Genomic DNA, 20,305 nt, shown 5'->3' on the forward strand with positions numbered 1-20,305 from the left:
ATGAATATAGAGTCATACGATGGAATGACGGACCCCGGGGTCTGGATTGAAGATTTTGTCCTTCACATACACATGGCTCGTGGGGATGATCTCCACACCATCAAATACCTCCCCCTCAAGTTAAAAGGACCAGCCCGTCATTGGCTGAAAAGCCTCCCCGAAAACTCAATTGGAAGTTGGGAGGAACTTGAGGATGCTTTTAGGGCCAACTTTCAAGGGATTTATGTCCGGCCTCCAGATGCGGATGATTTAAGTCACATTATACAGCAGCCTGGAGAGTCAGCCCACAATCTTTGGAACATATTCCTCACTAAGAAGAATCAAATTGTCGACTGTCCGGACGCTGAAGCCTTAGCGGCCTTCAAACACAGTATCCGAGATGAGTGGCTTTCCAGACACCTCGGCCAGGAAAAGCCGAGAATGATGGCAGCCTTAACAAGCCTCATGACCCGATTTTGTGCGGGCGAGGACAGCTGGCTGGCCCGTAAAGGCACCAACAACCCCAGCACATCCGAAATCTGAGATGGCAACGGGAAGCCACGACACATCAAGAACAAACGTCGGAATAACGACAGTCCGGACAACACAGCAGTCAACAACGGATTCAGGGGCTCTCGACCCAGTCAAGGAAAAAAGCCATTCAACGATAGTAAAGAGGAACCATTCGGCCTGAACAAAGTCCTGGACAGATTGTGCCAAATCCATGGCACTTCCAACAAACCTGCAAATCACACCCACGGAGAATGTTGGGTCTTCAAGTAGGCCGGCAAGTTAAACACCGAACATAAGGGAAGGGAAACACCAAGCAAAGACGAGGATGAGCCTCGCCAGCCGAACACTAGGGGCCAGAAACAATTTCCACCAGAAGTCAAAATGGTAAACATGGTACACGCAACTCACGCAGAGTTTGTAGGCCCCCAATTTAATCCCTGGGCAACTTGCCCGATCACTTTTGATCACAGGGACTATCCGACCAGTATCCGGCACGGAGGATCGGCTGCCTTGGTGCTCGACCCAATAATCGATGGATACCATCTCACACATGTCCTAATGGACGGCGACAGTAGTCTTAATTTGATATATTAAGACACCATCTGTAGGATGGGGATAGACCCATCCAGAATAAATCAAAATAACGCCACCTTCAATGGAGTAATTCCAGGCATCGTGGCCCATTGTTGGGGATCCCTCGTGTTAGAAGTAACATTCGGTTCTCCCGACAACTTCAGACACGAGAACTTACTCTTCAACATCGCTCCCTTCAGCAGCGATTATCATGCATTGCTTGGAAGACCGGCCTTCTCTTGCTTTAACGCAATACCGAACTACGCCTACCTTAAACTCAAGATGCCTGGTCCACGCAGCATCATCACGGTTAGCGGAAACACAGAACGGTATGCGGCAGTTCCCGCTGCCGGACTCTAGGCGGCCTCTCCCACCGGAACGCATGAACGGTCGTTAAGACCACGAACACGGTTAGACGAGTCCAATACACCATTTTTTCGCACGGGCTCGGATAAACCTGAGCCAGGGGCTGTACATGTGTCCCCATAAATAATACGAGGGGCTGCAAACATGTAACACAAGCCCACAATTCGGCTCGCCTCGTTAACAGGCCGGATCTCGAACATTCCTCGAGCATAACTAACTTTTCGCACGTTTTCTTTTTCATTCTTACAGACACTACCAGTGCGGCACCCTTCCAGGATACGACGCAACAGAGAAACAGGCGCAGACGTGCAGCAGGGCCCCGCCCACAGGTTTCTCTATAGATTAAGCCCCTGTGTAAACCTTCTTTACTGTCTCTTCTTGCTCAACATCCCATGTGTATTTCATACACCTGTACGGGACACTGGCATTTTAGGCCTTTTTTGCCGCGATAAATAAATGCGCGTACCTGGAATCATAGGGTCAAGGGCATTGTTTAGCCCAATATATTTTATAAAGTCCGAATACCTTCGGGAGTGTTTGGCGTCACGAGTTTGGCCTTATATGCATCAGCTCTGAATCATGTCTTTGGTCAAATGTTGGGTTAGCCCGGCTCCTGGGTTTGCTGCCTTACGTTCCCTTTTATCGGCTAAGGCGGCCAAAGGAGAACTACAGCGATTGTGCCCTGGTTATTCCGGATGAGCACCTCAGTAGAGAAAGCCGAAAACTGACTGTCATGATATAACAAGAGACTGGTCAACCACTCAAGGACTCATCAGAATCTATAGGATTCCTCCGCATTGACGAAGGACCGGTCTACCGGTCAAGTACGCGCACCGTATCCGGATGCACGCGGAAGTACCAGGGGCTATATAGTAGCCCCACCTTTCAACTCCTATGGCTAAGCGAAAGTGTTACAGCTATATAGTCCAGTTGCGTGGTTCGATGTGTGATCACCTCCTTCATGGACCAAGACGTTGGATCAAGTGTGTTTCTGCCTATCTTCTCGAACACCCCCACATTATGCGTGGGGGCTAAAGCCAACGACTGCTAACTTTCATGCTATATGAATACATAAACAGCCATACAGGAGACATTATAATACTTTCAGGCAAAAGTATAAAATACAGCCTCCATAATCAAATAGATAATTGTTCATAACTAATAAGTTTGTCATTCAAACATGACATTCTTGGAGCACTGGGCCTCTATTCTACGAGCACCTTTTATAACCTGCTCAAAATAGTGCTCGGCTGGGTCTTGGCTTCCAGCCGGACCCCGGGTTGCAATGCGGGTGGCCTCCATATCCGCCCAGTATGTTTTCACGCGGGCAAGAGCCATCTGCGCACCCTCTATGCACGCCGATCTCTTCATGGCATCAATCTGCGCCCTGGCGCCAAATACTCGTTGCACCAGACCAAAGTAACTGTCCGGCTTCGGCTCCTTCGGCCACAAATAGTCTATTACAGACCTCATTGCAAGGCCGTACAGCCTATGGAGCTCGGCTATGGCAGCCATCTTCTCACTCAAGGGCAAGGAGCGTGCTGGAGCATCAAATTGCGGCCAGAACAACCTCTCCGTTTATTATCCTCATGATCCTTGAATAACTTGGTCGCATCGACCGCACTCTTCGCCAAGTCCGCATACTCATCTGCGGCGCTCCATAGCTTATCCAATGGAGCATACTTTGGATCCAAAAACTTCATCCGCAACACATAAGGTCTTCCGACCACGATTTCTCCGGCTTGTTGAAGTTCCTCCCGTGCGTCTCTAATCTGAGAGCGCATCTCCTTGGCCGAATCTGTCGCCTTCTTCAGATCGGCCGCCTTCTTCAGATCGGCCGCCTTTGTTTGATTCTCCTTTTCGAGAAGCTCATACCGGCCGGCGGCGTCCCTCAGCTCCACAGCCATCCCGGCTATCTTCTCCTCGCTTCGGAGACGAGCGGCCTGTTCGGCTCTTAATTCTTCGGCTGCCTTTAAAGCAGCCGTATTGCTAATCCGGGCTTGTTCCTTGGCTAGAGCAAGCTCCGCCCTCAGGCCCCAACGGCAGCAGCTCCACCTGCAACTACATAACACCACATTAGTATTTCAAACCTTATTGCAAAGATAGATGTGGATATAGGAAAGCATACTTTGCGAATCCTGAATCGCGTGTTCACAAGCGTGACGTCGGCCTCCACAACGCCAATCTGCCACCTCAATTTGGCGCATTCAGCGGCCTGGTCTATTGCCGAACCCTTAGCAACCTGCACATCAATACAGGTGTGATCATAATCTGGGAGTCTGATTCTCCGTTTGCCGCCATGGGATGCCATCCGCAGTCTCAGGGGCTACTATCTATACAGAGCGCATGTATCGCGTGCGGTTCAACTAAAAATTACGGCTTACCTCAAAGCCTTTGAGCGGTCTCTTAAAAGCTTCATTTAAACCACTTGTGGCGGAGGAGATTTTCTCCAACACCGTACCCATTAGGGTACGATGACCCTCCAAGAGATCAGCTGACTCCAGGAGGCTCGTCAGCGCGTTCGGCCGGACTCCGAACTGTCCCGGATCCTTTTTGTTGTCCGCCATGGGAGCCAAACGCGCTAGGCTTAGGGCGACCAAAGTGTTAGCTTCCGGCCCCATTGGATCCGGACTCCTCCGTGACGATACCTCAGGTTTTCTCTCCCCACGGGGCAGAGAGGCTGGTGGGGTTTCACTCTCCATCATCTCCGGAAGAAGATCCCCCGAGGACGAACCCTGTTGAGACGAACTGCTAGCCGGACTACAAAAACAGGTCCTGGTCATTACTCTCAGAGGAAGAAGCAATAAGATCCTTGCTTAAATTAAACTTACAACTCGATGGAGGGCTGGCCCATTGGCGGGCGCTGTACGGCGAGGACGCCCTTCGAAGCAGGGTCCTTTGGTGAAATTATTTTTCCTTGTTTAGGCGCCTCCGTCTCCAGATCTACGGAGGCGGCCCTTTTCTTCCCGCGGGGGGAGGAAACCTCAGAGTCACCCCCCAGTTCCCCTCCTTTGTGGAGGCGCTGATTCCTCCGGTTCGAATGGGCAGTGTGTGAGGCCCACTCTTGGCCTCCCCGCTCTCCCCTTCAGCCTTCTATGGTGGCACCCGACTGAGTGTCCGTTCGAGAATCCTGGCCATTGCCGGGCCAAGCGGACCTTCGGGAAGAGGGGCCGGACACCTGATCCTCTCCGCCTTTCTAAGCCAATCCTAGTTGCGGACAGTGTTTAGAGCAATGCTATGACAAATATAAGTGAGGTGTTCGGTTATGGGGTTACTTACTTGGGTATCGAGGCGATTGCAGCTCAGGCCCGCATCCTCGGTGGTGTCCGGACACTTTATTCGTGGTCTGAAGAACAACTTGTACATCCCTTCGGGCGTCATGCCGAAGAAGTGCGGAATGGTCCGTGGACCTTCTAGATTGAATTCCCACATCCGGAGGGGCCGACATTTGCACGGCAGGATCCGCCGGACTAGCATTACTTGGATTATTTTGACGAGACTAATGTCCCTCTCGAGGAGCTCCCGAATGCGGCTTTGAAGCATTGGTACATCGTTCGCAGCCCCCCAGTCTAGTCCCACGTTGGCCCATAATGCCAGTGGAGGTGGAGGGCCCGAGCGGAAGGTAGGCGCGGCCGCCCACTTTGATCCTCGGGGAGCTGTGACATAGAACCACCTCCATTGCCATAAATTGGATATTTCCGGGAAGGAGCCTTCGGGCCACGGGGCATCAGCATTCCTGCTTATTATGGCACCTCTACACTCTGCGTGTCGCTCCTCAATTATCTTCGGCTTCACATCGAAAGTCTTGAGCCACAAGCCAAAGTGGGGGGCAATGTGAAGGAAGGCTTCACACACAACGATAAATGATGAGATGTGGAGGATGGAATCCGGAGCTAGATCGTGGAAATCTAGCCCGTAGTAGTGCATGATCCCCCTCACGAAGGGATCAAGAGTGAGACCTAAGCCCCGGAGGAAGTGGGAGACAAACACGACACTCTTGTTGGTCTCAGGAGTGAGGATAACCTGTTCGGGAGTAGGAAGCCGGTGCTTGACATCGGCGGTCAAATACCCATCCTCCCTGAGCTTTGCAATATCCTCCTCTATGATAGAGGAAGCCATCCATCGGCCTTGATGGTCAGATCCGGACATGATTGAAGATCCGGAGTGCTTAAGCTCGGGTTTTGGGTGTTGGAACTCAGGGCGCGAGATGTGCGAGCGTGGAGATAGAGGGATAGGCCTCGGCTCCTTTATAAAGGGGGAAGAATATCAAGCGTCCCCGAACATGGTCGTTCGGGACTTGCCTAAAGATACGGGGTCATGCCAACAGGCACGGTTGGATTACCCATACCTGTATTGATGAGAATCCCGTAATAAGGAGGAACACGATCTCTGCTCTGACAGGACGTGCCAAGGAAACCGCCTCGTGGTGCACGCGGTAGCAAGATGTGGGAACGGTTCGAATAAAAACCGGACCACGGCGTGATGTCTCTCTTTGAAGAGTTGTCAGCAGATTAGATTCGTGGATTATTATTGTTCTCTCTACGGTGGTATATGGAATGTTATCTTGCAGAGCCGGACATGGTCCTTGTGTTCGGAATTTATCTTGGAGTATTCGGAGATGGAACCCGCCTCGCAATGCCGAAGACAATCTACGCGCCGGACTCATCGTCATTGAAGCCTGGTTCAGGGGCTGCTGAGGGAGTCCTGGATAAGGGGGTATCCGGACAGCCAGACTATATACTTTGGCCGGACTGTTGGACTATGAAGATACAAGACAGAAGACTTCGTCCCGTGTCCGGATGGGACTCTCCTTGGCATGGAAGGCAAGCTTGGCGATTCGGATGTAGATCTCCTTCTCTGTAAACCGACTCTGTGTAACCCTAGCCCCCTCAGGTGTCTATATAAACCGGAGGGTTTAGTCCGTAGGACTCAGGATCATTATCAACAATCATACCATAGGCTAGCTTCTAGGGTTTAGCCTCTCTGATCTCGTGGTAGATCAACTCTTGTAATACTCATATCATCAAGATCAATCAAGAAGGAAGTAGGGTATTACCTCCATCGAGAGGGCCCGAACCTGGGTAAACATCGTGTCCCCAGTCTCTTGTTACCATTAGCCTTAGACGCACAGTTCGGGACCCCCTACCCGAGATCCGCCGGTTTTGACACCGACACACACCAACAGAGAATGCTGGGTGTTTAAACAAGTCGGCAAGTTGAATGCCGAAAACAAGGAAAAGGGGCTGCATAGCGATGACGACAAGGAGCCCTGGCCGCCGAACACAGGAGGACAGAAGAAATTCTCTCCCTTGGTGAAAACGGTGAATATGATATACGCAACCCATATTCCCAAGCGGGAACGAAAGCATGCACTAAGGGATGTCTATGCGATGGAGCCAGTCGCCCCAAAGTTCAACCCATGGTCCTCTTGTCCGATCATTTTCTATGGCAGGGACCATCCTACCAGTATCCGTCATGGCGGTTTGGCCGCATTGGTCCTTGACCCCATCATCGGTGGATTCCATCTCACACGAGTCCTCATGGATGGTGGCAGAAGCCTGAACCTACTCTATCAGGATACAGTGTGCAAAATGGGCATCGACCCCTCAAGAATCAAGCCCACAAAAACCACCTTCAAGGGTGTCATACCAGGTGTGGAGGACTGTTGCATGGGCTCAATCACACTTGAAGTGGTCTTTGGATCTCCGGATAATTTCCGAAGCAAGGAGTTAATCTTCGATATCGTCCCCTTCCGTAGTGGTTATCATGCACTACTAGGACGAACCGCATTTGCTTGATTCAATGCGGTACCACACTATGCATACCTCAAGATCAAGATGCCAGGACCTCGCGGGGTTATCACAGTCAATGGAAACAAAGAACTCTCGCTCCGAACGGAGGAGCATACTGCGGCCCTCGCAACAAGTACAAAGCAGCCTTCTTAGACAGATCGCCAATCCGGCGATAAAACCCCCGGACACCGTCAAGCGAGTCCGGAGTGCCCTGCAACAGGATCGTCCGACACGTCTAGATCTCGACTAGCAATCCGACCTCCGCCCTAGTCCCAACCAAGCGGTGAAATTTGTGCCGCACGTGCATAATTACGCACTCAAAATACCATGGGCATGGGCGGAGGCATGGCCACGACACGGTCCACAACGCGGCTCAACCGCCCCAGGACCCATATTTCTTCATCACTTTCTTTCTTTCAGGACCCTACTCTCTGGAAGCCCTTTCAGGTAGCCGGATTATCGGACTCATCATAGGAAGGAAAGTCCAAGGAGGCAAGAAGCTTTGATGTATAAGGGAATACTCAGGTGGTCTCTGATAACAATCATTATACCTGTTTTACATACCCACGTGGAGCTTAGCCTTGGCTAGGACATGTCAAATAGTCCCATTTTTCTTATCGCACTACTTGTATATATACACACTGACATATCATTTAAATAACAATGGGAAAATATACAGCGTCAGCTTATTATTACACTTTCTTTATGTTTTTCCTTGGCGGCTTATTTACTACACACCGCACCTGTACACTTTGGTACATTTAGTTCGCCAGGGGCTTCAGTGTACCCCATAACACGGCAAGAAAAGTCCGAACACTTTTGACAGTGCGACACCCCGAACTTATAACACTATATGCATCAGCTCCGAATCATGTCTTGGGTCAATAGTTGGGTTTGCCCGGCTCGCATGTTTTGGTACCTTATCTTCTGCTATATCGGCTAAGGTAGCACATGGAGAACTACTGCGATTGTGTCCCGGTTCATCCATACGAGCACCTCAGTAGAGAAAGCCAAAAACTGACTGTCATGATGAGGCAAGAGTTGGTCGATGTTCGAGAGGTCCCAAATCCTTAAAGATTTTTTCCGCTTCAGGCGAGGAATCGGCCTCGTCCGATTTAGGCGTGTATAGCGCCCCAAGTTCGGCCTTCCGAATACTAGGGGCTTCACCAAAATTTAAAATTGTAGACTTCTATGGCTAAGTGAGAGTGATAAAGCTGTATAGTCCGATTGCCTTATTCGCTGCGTTAAACACCTCCTTAAAAGGACCAAAAATTTGGATAAAGAGTGTTTATATTTATCCCGAACACCCCAGTACTAGTTACACGGGGGCAGAAGCCGACGACTGGCCAACTCTCAAGATTTTATAAACGGCCGCACAGGAGGTAATATTTTAAATTAACAAGCGTCATATAGCGCACATGAACTCGTTTTCACATTACATGATGATTTGAGTACATTCATTCAAAAATTACATCCTTAGCACATTCATCCGCCACAATGCGGGCACCCTTAATGACATTGTCATAGTACTGTTTGGGGTGGCGATGCTCCTTGCCCTTCGGCGGCCCCTCCGTCACCAGCTTCTCGGCTTCCATCTTCCCCCAGTGCACTTTCGCACGGGCAAAGGCCCTGCGCGCACCTTCAATGCAGACGAACCGCTTAATGACTTCAAGCCGCGGACAGGCATTTACCATCCGCTTTACAAGGCCGAAGTAGCTGATGGGCAGGGCTCGCCAGGACACAGACGGACTATAAAGTCCTTCATGGCCAATTCGGCCGCCTTGTGCAGTTCGACCAGTTGCTTCAGCTGGCCGCTCAAGGGCATCGGATGTTCGGCCCCAATATACTGGGACCAGAACAGCTTCTCCGTCGAGCTCCCTTCCTCAGCACGGTAGACCTCCGTGGCATCTGATATGCTGCGCGGCAGATCTACGAACGCTCCTGGAGAGCTCCGAATTCGGGTAAGTAAAAGGAAATTCTCCTTCACATGCTTGCTTTGCATAATGAATGCCTTACCCACCGCTATCTTCTTGGACGCCTCAACCTCCTGGAGGGCCTTCTGGGCTTCGACCTTGGTGTCTTGTGCACTCTCACGGGCCTTTACAAGCTCCGACTCTTGCGTCTTGGAGTCACGCTCCAAGTACTCTATTTTTTTGACGAAATCCTGGAGCTCTTGCTGGACCTCATCAACTCGAGCCTCTTGTTTTTCGCGCTCGGCGCGCTCCTTGGCCGCTTTGTCTTCGGCCTCGGACAGTGCCATCTTAAGGGCCGCCACTTCGGTTGTGGCCCCTATCATATACATAATGCTTCGATTAGCGTCCACAATTTTTTGTTTATATAACATTCTGTAGGATCGGAAGTATGTCTAGAGGGGGGGTGATTAGGCTACTTGACCAAATAAAAACTTAACCTTTTCCCAATTTTAGTTTTTGGAAGATTTTAGCAAACTTAGCACAAGTCAAGCAATCTTAACACAATTCAAGCAAACATGTAAAGAGTATATGAGCAGCGGAAAATAAAGCATGCAACTTGCAAGAATGTAAAGGGAAGGGTTTGGAGATATCAAACGCAATTTGGAGACACGGTGATTTTTGAGCCGTGGTTCCGATAGGTGGTGCTATCGTACATCCACGTTGATGGAGACTTCAACCCACGAAGGGTAACGGCTGCGCGAGTCCATAGAGGGCTCCACCCAAGAAGGGTCCACGAAGAAGCAACCTTGTCTATCCCACCATGGCCGTCGCCCATGAAGGACTTGCCTCACTAGCGGTAGATCTTCACGAATTAGCGATCTCCTTGCCCTTACAAACTCCTTGGTTCAACTCCACAATCTTGTCGGAGGCTCCCAAGTGACACCTAGCCAATCTAGGAGACACCACTCTCCAAGAAGTAACAAATGGTGTGTTGATGATGAACTCCTTGCTCTTGTGCTTCAAATGATAGTCTCCCCAACACTCAACTCTATCTCACAGAATTTGGATTTGGTGGAAAGAAGATTTGAGTGGAAAGCAACTTGGGGAAGGCTAGAGATCAAGATTCATATGGTACGAATGGAATATCTTGGTCTCAACACATGAGTAGGTGGTTCTCTCTCAGAAATGGTAAGTTCGAAGTGTAGGTTTGTTCTGATGGCTCTCTCCACGAATGAATAGGAGGTGGAGGGGTATATATAGCCTCCACACAAAATCTAACCGTTACACACAATTTACCAATCTCGGTGGGACCGAATTGAGAAACTCGGTCTGACCGATTTAGTAAACCTAGTGACCATTAGGATTTTCGGTGGGACCGACATGCAACTCAGTAGGACCAATATGGTTAGGGTTAGGGCATAACATAATCTCGGTGAGACCGATTACACAAACTCGGTAAGACCGATTTTGGTAATAAGCTAACCAGAGAGTTGGCCAGGTAAACTCGGTGGGACCGGTTCGCTCATCTCGGTGGGACCGAAATGTTACGAAAGGGAAACAGAGAGTTTACATTGCAATCTCGGTGGGACCGATCGCTCATCTCGGTGGTACCGAAACCTTACGAAGGGAATCAGAGAGATTACAATCCCATCTCGGTGAGGCCGAGATCCCTATCGGTGAGACCGATTTTCCTAGGGTTTGTGGTAGTTGCTATGACATCTGAACTCGGTGGCACCGGATGGAAAGAATCGGTGGTGCCAAGTTAGACTTTAGGTTTAGGTCATATGTGGATGTGAGAAAGTAGTTGAGGGTTTTGGAGCATATCACTAAGCACTATGAAGCAAGAACGTCCTTAAGCAACACCTCATCCCTCCTTGATAGTATTGGCTTTTCCTATAGACTCAATGTGATCTTGGATCACTAAAATATAAAATGTAGAGTCTTGAGCTTGAAGCTTGAGCCAATCCTTTTATCCTTAGCATTTTGAGGGGTCCACTTTTCTCATCCATGCCATGACATTCATTGAGCTTTTCCTGAAATAATTATCTTGAAATAATGTTCGCTCAATGAGCTATATGTTGTTAGGAATTACCAAAACCACCTAGGGATAGTTGCACTTTAAATCTCCCCCTTTTTGGTAATTGATGACAACATATAGATCAAAGCTTAGACAAATGATAATAAGATTGAAAAACATTATCGCTTTGAGAAGTACTCCCTCCGTTTTTATTTAGTTCGCATATTAGTTTTGGTCAAAGTCAAACTTTACAAACTTTGATCAAGTTTATAAACAAAAATATTAAGGTATACAATAACAAATCAACAACATTAGATTTATTATTGAATGTACTTTCACATAGTATAGATTTATTAAGATAAATGTCTATATTGTTTTCTATAAACTTGGTCAAACTTTATGAAGTTTGACTTCAGTTAACTCTAATATGCAGAGTAAATAAAAACGGAGGGAGTGTGTGAAATGTGAGAGCTCCCCCTAAATTTGGGCATGGTTTAGGATTTGCTTTGGACTGCAAATGCACAAAGAGTTAGGATCATGAGTTACTCTCCCATGTCACATACGTCTTGGTGGAGCGCTCAAAATGATAATAATCAAAATACATGCACTCATCACCAAGCAAAGTGAATGATCTTATAGAGATAAAAGGATAATGTCATCCAACAAGCATTATTGTAGCATATGATCAAACACATGATCATCCAAGTATCACACAGACATAAAGTATCTCACATAAGCGAAAGAAAACAAAGTTCAACCACCAAAACAAGAGAGAATAAAGGCAAACACTCTCTCTCGAAGCCTATGATCTATACATTTTTCTCCCCCTTTGGCAACAAGTTACCAAAAAGTTCCTAGAAAATGCATAGTACTAAATCGACTCTCAGGCTTGGTCTTGATGTGGTGGTGTAGAAATGACTCCAAGGACAAAGGCATCAGTTGATGAAGTTGGAGCTGGTGGAGTAGATGTTGGAGCTGGTGGCATTGAAGCTGTAGCTGGTGCAGATGAAGTTGCTCTTGTGTCTGTCATTGGCACTGCAGCTGATCTCTGAGCTCTAGGCACTCTGTCAAACGCCTCAGTGGTTGTCTTGCCCTTCCTCTCCTGCATGTCATCCTGGAGTTGCTCAACAACAGACTGGATCTCAGTGACCTTCACATCCAAGTCATAGGACTTCTGCTCCATGATCCTCTCCAGGCTCTCCTGGTTTTGAGTCAGGGTGGACAACCCCTGCTCAATCCTTAGAGTGGATGCAATCAAGTAGCCAAGCTGATCTTGCTTGCTCTTCAGGAAGTACTCAGATGCCTCATCAATTGTTGACATCTTGGCAGCCTTCTCAGTCCTTGCCTTCTCCTTCTTTGCTTGTGCTTGCACAGAAGATGGTTCATCTTCATTCATAACCACTTGGTTGTCCTCAAAATCTGGATAGGTAGGCATGTGTTCCTTGTCCAACAAGTATGTGCCAGTGCCCATCTTGGAGTTAATCAGCTCCTAGATCTGTGGGGCATACCCACAACTTCTCTTCTGGTCAGTAGCTGTCCTCTTGATAGTTTCAACTATGAGGCTCATGACCTTGAACTTTTGTGGCACATCAAATAAGTGTAGCAGATTTATTGCATGGCCTCTGATCATAGTGTGATCTCCTGACTTAGGCAAAAGAGTATGCCTTAGGATCCAGTTGATGGTTGGCAGACCTGACAGAAGGTAATGTACTGATCCAAACTTGTGTGTCGGTGTCAAAACCGGCGGATCTCGGGTAGGGGGTCCCGAACTGTGCGTCTAGGCGGATGGGAACAGGAGACAAGGGACACAATGTTTTACCCAGGTTCGGGCCCTCTTGATGGAGGTAAAACCCTACGTCCTGCTTGATTGATATTGATATTATGGATGTTTACAAGAGTGGATCTACCACGAGATCAAGGAGGCTAAACCCTAGAAGCTAGCCTATGGTATGATTGTAATGGTTGTTGTTGTGTCCTACGGACTAGAGCCATCCAGTTTATATAGACACCGGAGAGGGCTAGGGTTACATAGAGTCGGTTACAATGGTAGGAGATCTACATATCCGTATCGCCAAGCTTGCCTTCCACGCCAAGGAAAGTCCCATCCGGACACGGGACGAAGTCTTCAATCTTGTATCTTCATAGTCTTGGAGTCCGGTCGATGATGATAGTCCGGCCGATGACAGTTCGGCTGACGATGGTGGTCCGGCTATCCGGACACCCCCCAATCCAGGACTCCCTCAGTAGCCCCCGAACCAGGCTTCAACGACGATAAGTCCAGCGTGTGTATAGTCTTCGGCGTTGCAAGGCGGGTTCTCCTTCAAGTTCCATGTACCTGCCGAATAGTGTCCGGCTTCCTCATCAATGTTGCGCGTCTTGGCTTCCACGCCCAATAATGGTCTTCTTCCACGCATCGCGCGAATGCGAAAAGCCAGGGTGTCTTTTATGTTTTACCCCCTAGTTGTGCGAATAATCTGCCTATAAGAGAGGCAAGAATCCAGATCCAAATCACAATCTTCCTCCCGCGAATACTCATCGGAGCGCTCTCGACCAAGAATCCATTCCGTCATGGACCGTCAACGCGGCTCCTCTTCTCGCGCTCCCAGCCCTTTGCCGGGAGATTGGAGGAGATGCTCTGTTCCGCACAATGAGCGGGTGAAGCTCCAAGCGGGGGGATATCTCCCTCCGGCCTTCATGGTTCCGGTTCGAGCCGGGCTGGCCACCTACAAAGGTGGGAAGCAGGCGGAGGCTACCCCAAGTCCCAACAAAGGGGAGCGGGTATGCTTCGTCCCCTATCTGATAAGGGGGCTCGGATTTCCTGTACATCCATTCCTCCGCGGGCTCCTGGAGTTCTACGGACTCCAGCTTCATCACCTCACGCCCGCCTCCATCCTGCATATTGCGGGTTACGTAGCTCTTTGCGAGCTGTTCCTGGGCGTCGAGCCCCATTTCGCGCTCTGGAAGAGGTTGTTCTGTCTTGTGCCCCGCTCTCACGAGGGGTCCATATATCAAGTGGGCGGCGCCGAAATATGGCGCATTGCCGGGACCGGATATCCATCCGGAACCCCTAAGAAGGCGTCCGAAGACTGGCCTTCCGAATGGTTTTATATAGAAGACGCTCCGCTGCCGGACCCTGTTCGGATCGGCCTCCCGGAGTTCAGCAATGCTCCTCTGAAGAAACGCCTTAGTTGGCGTCCGCGGAGCCCCCAACTGGAGGAAGACAAGAGCGTCCATCATTTGATGGGCCGAATAAGGTTACTGGCCCATTCCGGGCTGACCATGATTGGAGTCATGGCAACATGCATTATGCGGGGGGTGCAGCCACTACAATACAGGGCCACCCCATGTGGGATTTCAACGGGGAGGACGATGCCACCCGTCACGGCCGCCAAGGGCCGGATTCGGTCAAAGACCTGGTGACGATCCTGACCGGCCTGTATAAGGGGGAGAAGGAGGATTTCCTTTGGACGAACCCGTTAAATGGGTTCTCCATGAATAATCCCCGGCCTTGGGTAAGTGAACACCCTGCGTGCCCGACCCATGCTTTTTGAAACTTAAGTTTCTTATATTGTGTTCTTCTTTCGACGCAGGAGCTACGCCGGATCGTGGAGGACATGCTAAGTCCAGCTCCGTAACCCGAGGATCCAGAGAGATCCCAGGATCCGGCCTCCGAAGAGGATCCGGACATAATGGTGGAGCTAATCGACGGGGTGTTCCACCAGCTCAGCATGGACAATGCTTTAGTTGCCATCACGGCCGACTATCCCGGACTATATCCGGCTTCCCAGGTGATTGCGACCGAAGTCCTGACACCATTATTTCTTCCTTGCTTATTTCTGACCACCGTATATGATGGCACTGTGCAGGAGGCGCCCCTAGGGCGAGAAGCCGAGCCCGCGGTGGCTGACCAGCAAAGGTCAGTCCGGACCAGTAGGCGGAAGAGGAGCGCGGCGCGGACTGAAACGTCACCGCAAAGGTATAGCTCACAATTCATTATTCAGAGCAACGTTCCTAGGAAGCGTTTGAGTGCTCATGACGTTTATAGGAGGAAGAGAGCCCGCCGGACTGCGGGCGCAGAGATTGCAAATCCGGCCTCTACCAGCCAAGCTCCAGCGCATGGCGCGAGCCGGATGCTCCTCCAACGGAGGATGCCGACAGACTGTCCGTCACCAAGTCTGAGGTGGAGAGCGCCATGAACCATAGGCGCCGCCGGATAGTATTTCGTGATGCGTGCTTCTCCCCTGAGGCGTTGGATGCCTTTAACGCAGGGGACGCGCACTTCCGTGCCGCTCAAGATGGTTTGACCAGAGCCACGGAGCAGTATGTAAAAGACATACGGGTAGGAGAATTTAATAGTTATATATGCCAGTAGCCCCCGAGACTTAAAGTAGTTATATTAACTGATTTAAGGATCATATGAAATGCAGGGTCTTACCGAGAAGAATACCCAACTGTTTCAGGAGCTGCAAGAGTGTAAGGCTCAACTTGAGGCCGCACTCACTGCCGCAGGAGGAAACACAGGGACCTCTCCTGGTAACGCATTATTTAAAAAGATAAGTAGTGTTTGGCATGTGCACAAGTCTGATAATGACGTTGCAGGTGCTGCCGGACAAGATCCGGACAGGCAAGAACTTCTACGCCAGCTGAAGGCCGGTGAGAGGGTGCTGCATAAGGTGCAACACAAAAGGAACAAGCTTCAGGATGCCCATGCCCAGCTTGGAGAAGAGTTGAAAGGCGTTCGGGCCGAGCTGTCTGGCTCCGTTAAGGAGAATCAGCGGCTTCGTCGCGGCATCTATAGTAAGTGCTTGAGCGAACTCCTTTGAAAAGGAGAGTTCGGCGAGGAAGTCAATTGACAAAATATGTCTGTAGGTATGCTCACAGGTCGCCCTGCAGAGGAGATGCCCGTATCAACGGGTGATCAACTTCCCGAATTGTTGCAACTGATCGAACGAGTTCGGCAGGCAATGAGCGGCGTCATCCAGGCTTTATGGCCAGCCTTTTCCTTACCTGAGGGTCTCGGGGAGCTTGCGGAGAAGCTTCAGGGAGTGCGGCAGCGCTTCCATTTATGGAATATTTCGGCCTACCGCCAAGGTGCCAGGGAGGCCTGGGCCATGGTAAAGACGCGGTACAAGAAGGCGGATCCCAACCACATGGCCGAGGTCAGACCTATGGGGCCCGATGGGAAGGAGATACCTGTAAGTTTAGTATACGGCCAAGTAGAGTTGGCCGCTAAGTTTTCCCAATAGGACTGTAAATTAGACAGCCTGTTAGACGGGATTGAGGAAGAATACAGTCAGTCAATTTGACAATGTATTATAAAATGACATGTAAAATGCCTTCTAGCCAGATTGTAGATCGTTTGTCTTTGCCGACCTTTTCGCTTCGACCTCGGGACCCTAGAGTCCGGAGTGTGTCCGAATACCTTCTCGGTTATGAAACAACCGGGATATGCATGGAGACCAGGCGTAGGGGTCATTAGTGCTTTATCAGACAAGTGCCCAACTAGTTATGTTATATTACATGGTTAGTAAGAAACATCTTCCAGGGAGAATAGTTCCGTTAAGGGTTCCTTTCCTATGGGGGTGGCATGCCCTAAAGTGCATGCCCAGACTGCAAAAAAAGCAGAAAAACATCTGGGGGCAGATAAATAAGTAGGTAAAATCATCTTTCAAGTCACCAACCGAATATTCCCTTAAGAACGCTAGCTTTCGGCTTCACCCAGTCTGAGGTACACATCTGGCTGACCCGGCAGTAACAATCGCAGAGGTGCTCCCTTTACCTCCTAGCCGAACAATCGGGAACGTAGGGGTAAGCACAGGAGCCAGGCAACCCAGCTTGGCCAAAACTTAAGTCATATCGATGCATATAATGGCGAATAAAAGGTACATGTGGAAGCTTGACACATGTGCTAGGCGTAAAGCCCTTATAATTTAAGCTTCTGGTAAAGAAGCCCCCAGGTATAATGAGTGCGGATGGCACATCAAGTGTGTGCGAACAATACGCAAGTAGGCCCTTAAGGGCTTTTTGATAGGAGATTAAGAGAAGAAAGAGAAATAAAAGATAGCTGAAGTATAAAAAATTTGAGCAGGGGAAGAGGACGAACTCTTAGTCCGGCGCTAGGCATAGAATCTTCGGAGGCGGGCTGCGTTCCATGGGTTCGGCTCGAGTCGGTTATCCGACGCATTTCGTAGACGGTACGCTCCGCCGGTCAGGACTTGATCGATAATGAAGGCCCCCTCCCATTTGGGCTTGAGCTTGTCCTTTTTTTTGTCCGGCAGGCGTAGAACTAGTTCGCCAACATTGTAAGTCTTGGCCCGTACTTCTCTGCTTTGATATCTTCGAGCCTGTTGCTGATAGAATGCGGAACGAGCTTTGGCGACGTCGCGTTCTTCCTCCAATGCGTCCAAGCTGTCCTGCCGATCCAGCTCGGCTTCTCTTTCTTCATACATGCGCACTCGAGGTGAGTCATGAATAATGTCGCAGGGCAGAACTGCCTCTGTGCCGTACACTATAAAAAATGGTGTGAATCCGGTAGTACGGTTGGGCGTTGTCCGCAGCCCCCAGAGTACGGAGTCGAGCTCCTCTACCCAGTGCGTGTCTGATTTCGTAAGGGACCGCACTAATCTGGGTTTAATGCCGCTCATTATTAGACCATTTGCTCGTTCCACTTGACCGTTGGTTTGAGGATGATAGACTGAAGCGTAATCGAGCTTAATGCCCATATTTTTGCACCATGATTTAACCTCGTCGGCCGTAAAATTCATGTCGTTATCGGTGATGATGCTGTGGGGGACACCGTAATGGTGTACTACTCCGGATATAAAGTCTATCACTGGTCCGGACTCTGCCGTTTTGACTGGCTTGGCCTCTATCCATTTGGTGAATTGATCCACCATGACCAATAGGTATCGTTGCTTGTGGGTTCCCCCTTTAAGTGGTCCAACCATGTCAAGCCCCCAGACCGCGAACGGCCAGGTAATGGGTATAGTTTTGAGGGCGGTGGGTGGCATATGGCTCTGATTGGCAAAGAGCTGACAGCCGACGCATCTTTGGACTAAGTCTTGAGCATCTTCCCGGGCGGTTGGCCAATAAAACCCTATACGGAATGCCTTTCCTACAATAGCCCGAGCTGCAGCGTGGTGTCCGCCTAGTCCGGCGTGAATTTCAGCCAGGAGGTCTCGCCCTTCCTCTTCGGAGATACACCTTTGAAGGACTCCGGTTGTGCTTTTTTTATAAAGTTCTCCCTCGTGGACCTTGTAGGCTTTAGATCGCCGAACTATGCAGCGGGCCTCATTTTGGTCTTCGGGAAGTTCCTGCCTAAGTAAGTAGGCTAGGAATGGTTCTATCCACGGGGCGATTACGGCCATTATGTGGTGGGCTGAAGGTGTTATTTTAGCGGCGGAATCGCCGTTTATGTCAAATTGCTCTATGTCGGTTGGTGTGGCTGCTTCCGGTTTGTTATTTCCGGACTCCTCTTCCCATAGTACGGATGGCTTGAACAGCCGTTCTAGGAAGATGTTTGGAGGGATAGCGTCACGTTTTGCGCCGATGTGTGCCAATACGTCGGCCGCTTGGTTATTATCCCTGGCTACGTGATGGAATTTGAGTCCGTCGAATCGAGCTGACATTTTTAGGACAGCGTTGCGATATGCTCCCATTTTCGGATCCTTGGCATCAAAGTCTCCATTTATTTGGGATATTGTGAGGTTTGAATCCCCGTGCACCTCTAGGCGTTGAATGCCCATAGAGATTGCCATCCGGAGACCGTGTAAAAGGGCCTCGTATTCGGCTGCGTTGTTGGAGTCCGTGTACATTATTTGAAGTACGTATTGGACTGTGTCACCAGTCAGGGATGTCAATACGATGCCAGCCCCCAGTCCGGCCATCATTTTAGAGCCGTCGAAGTGCATAATCCAATTGGAGTATGCGCCGTACTCTTTAGGGAGTTCGGCTTCGGTCCATTTAGCGACAAAGTCAGCCAAAACTTGTGACTTTATAGCTCGCCGAGGTTTGTAAGTTATATCGAATGGTAAGAGCTCAATGGCCCATTTTGCAATCCTGCCCATTGCGTCGCGGTTGTTTATAATGTCGTTAAGTGGTACTTCGGAGGCCACTGTTATCGAACACTCTTGAAAGTAGTGTCGGAGCTTCCGGGATGCCATGAACACCGCATACGCTATCTTCTGATAGTGCGGGTAACGGGACTTGCAGGGAGTTAACACAGTGGATACGTAGTACACTGGTTTTTGAAGAGGGAATTTATGCCCTTCTGTCTCTTGTTCGACGACGAGTACCGCGCTTACAACTTGATGTGTTGCTGCGATGTATAACAACATTGGTTCGCCCAGGTTGGGCGCAGCCAGGACCGGAGTCGTTGCCAATATGGCCTTTATTTCTTCGAGTCCGGCGGTGGCAGCATCCGTCCACTCAAAGTGTTCGGTGTGCCTGAGGAGGCGATATAGGGGCAATGCCTTTTCTCCTAAGCGGGAGATAAAGCGGCTGAGGGCCGCCACGCATCCAGTCAATTTCTGGATCTGTTTTAGGTTTTTTGGAATATCCAGCTGTGATAGAGCTCGGATCTTGGCCGGGTTTGCTTCAATTCCTATGCCGGATACAATGAAGCCCAGGAGCTTTCCGGCTGGTACGCCGAAAACGCATTTTTCCGGATTCAGCTTAATATCATATGCTCGGAGGTTGTCAAATGTGACCCTCAAGTCGTCTACTAGAGTTTCGACGTGTTTAGTTTTGACGACTATGTCGTCTACGTATGCCTCTACTGTTTTGCCGATCTGGGTAGCCAGACATGTCTGAATCATGCGCTGATATGTTGCGCCGGTGTTTTTAAGTCCGAAGGGCATCGTGTTGAAGAAGAATGGTCCATATGGAGTAATGAATGCCGTTGCGGCTTGATCCGCTTCTGCCATCTTGATTTGGTGATAGCCGGAGTATGCGTCTAGGAAGCACAATGAATCGTGCCCTGCAGTGGCATCGATGATTTGGTCGATGCGGGGGAGGGGGAAGGGATCCTTTGGGCAGGCTTTATTTAGGTCTTTGAAATCGACACATAGGCACCAGGATTTGTCCTTCTTTGGTACCATTACCAGGTTTGCTAGCCAATCCAGATGTTTGATGTCTCTGATGAATCCGGCTTC

The sequence above is a fragment of the Triticum dicoccoides genome, chromosome 4B (assembly GCF_002162155.2).
Source record: "Triticum dicoccoides isolate Atlit2015 ecotype Zavitan chromosome 4B, WEW_v2.0, whole genome shotgun sequence".
In the NCBI taxonomy this organism is placed as follows: domain Eukaryota; kingdom Viridiplantae; phylum Streptophyta; class Magnoliopsida; order Poales; family Poaceae; genus Triticum; species Triticum dicoccoides.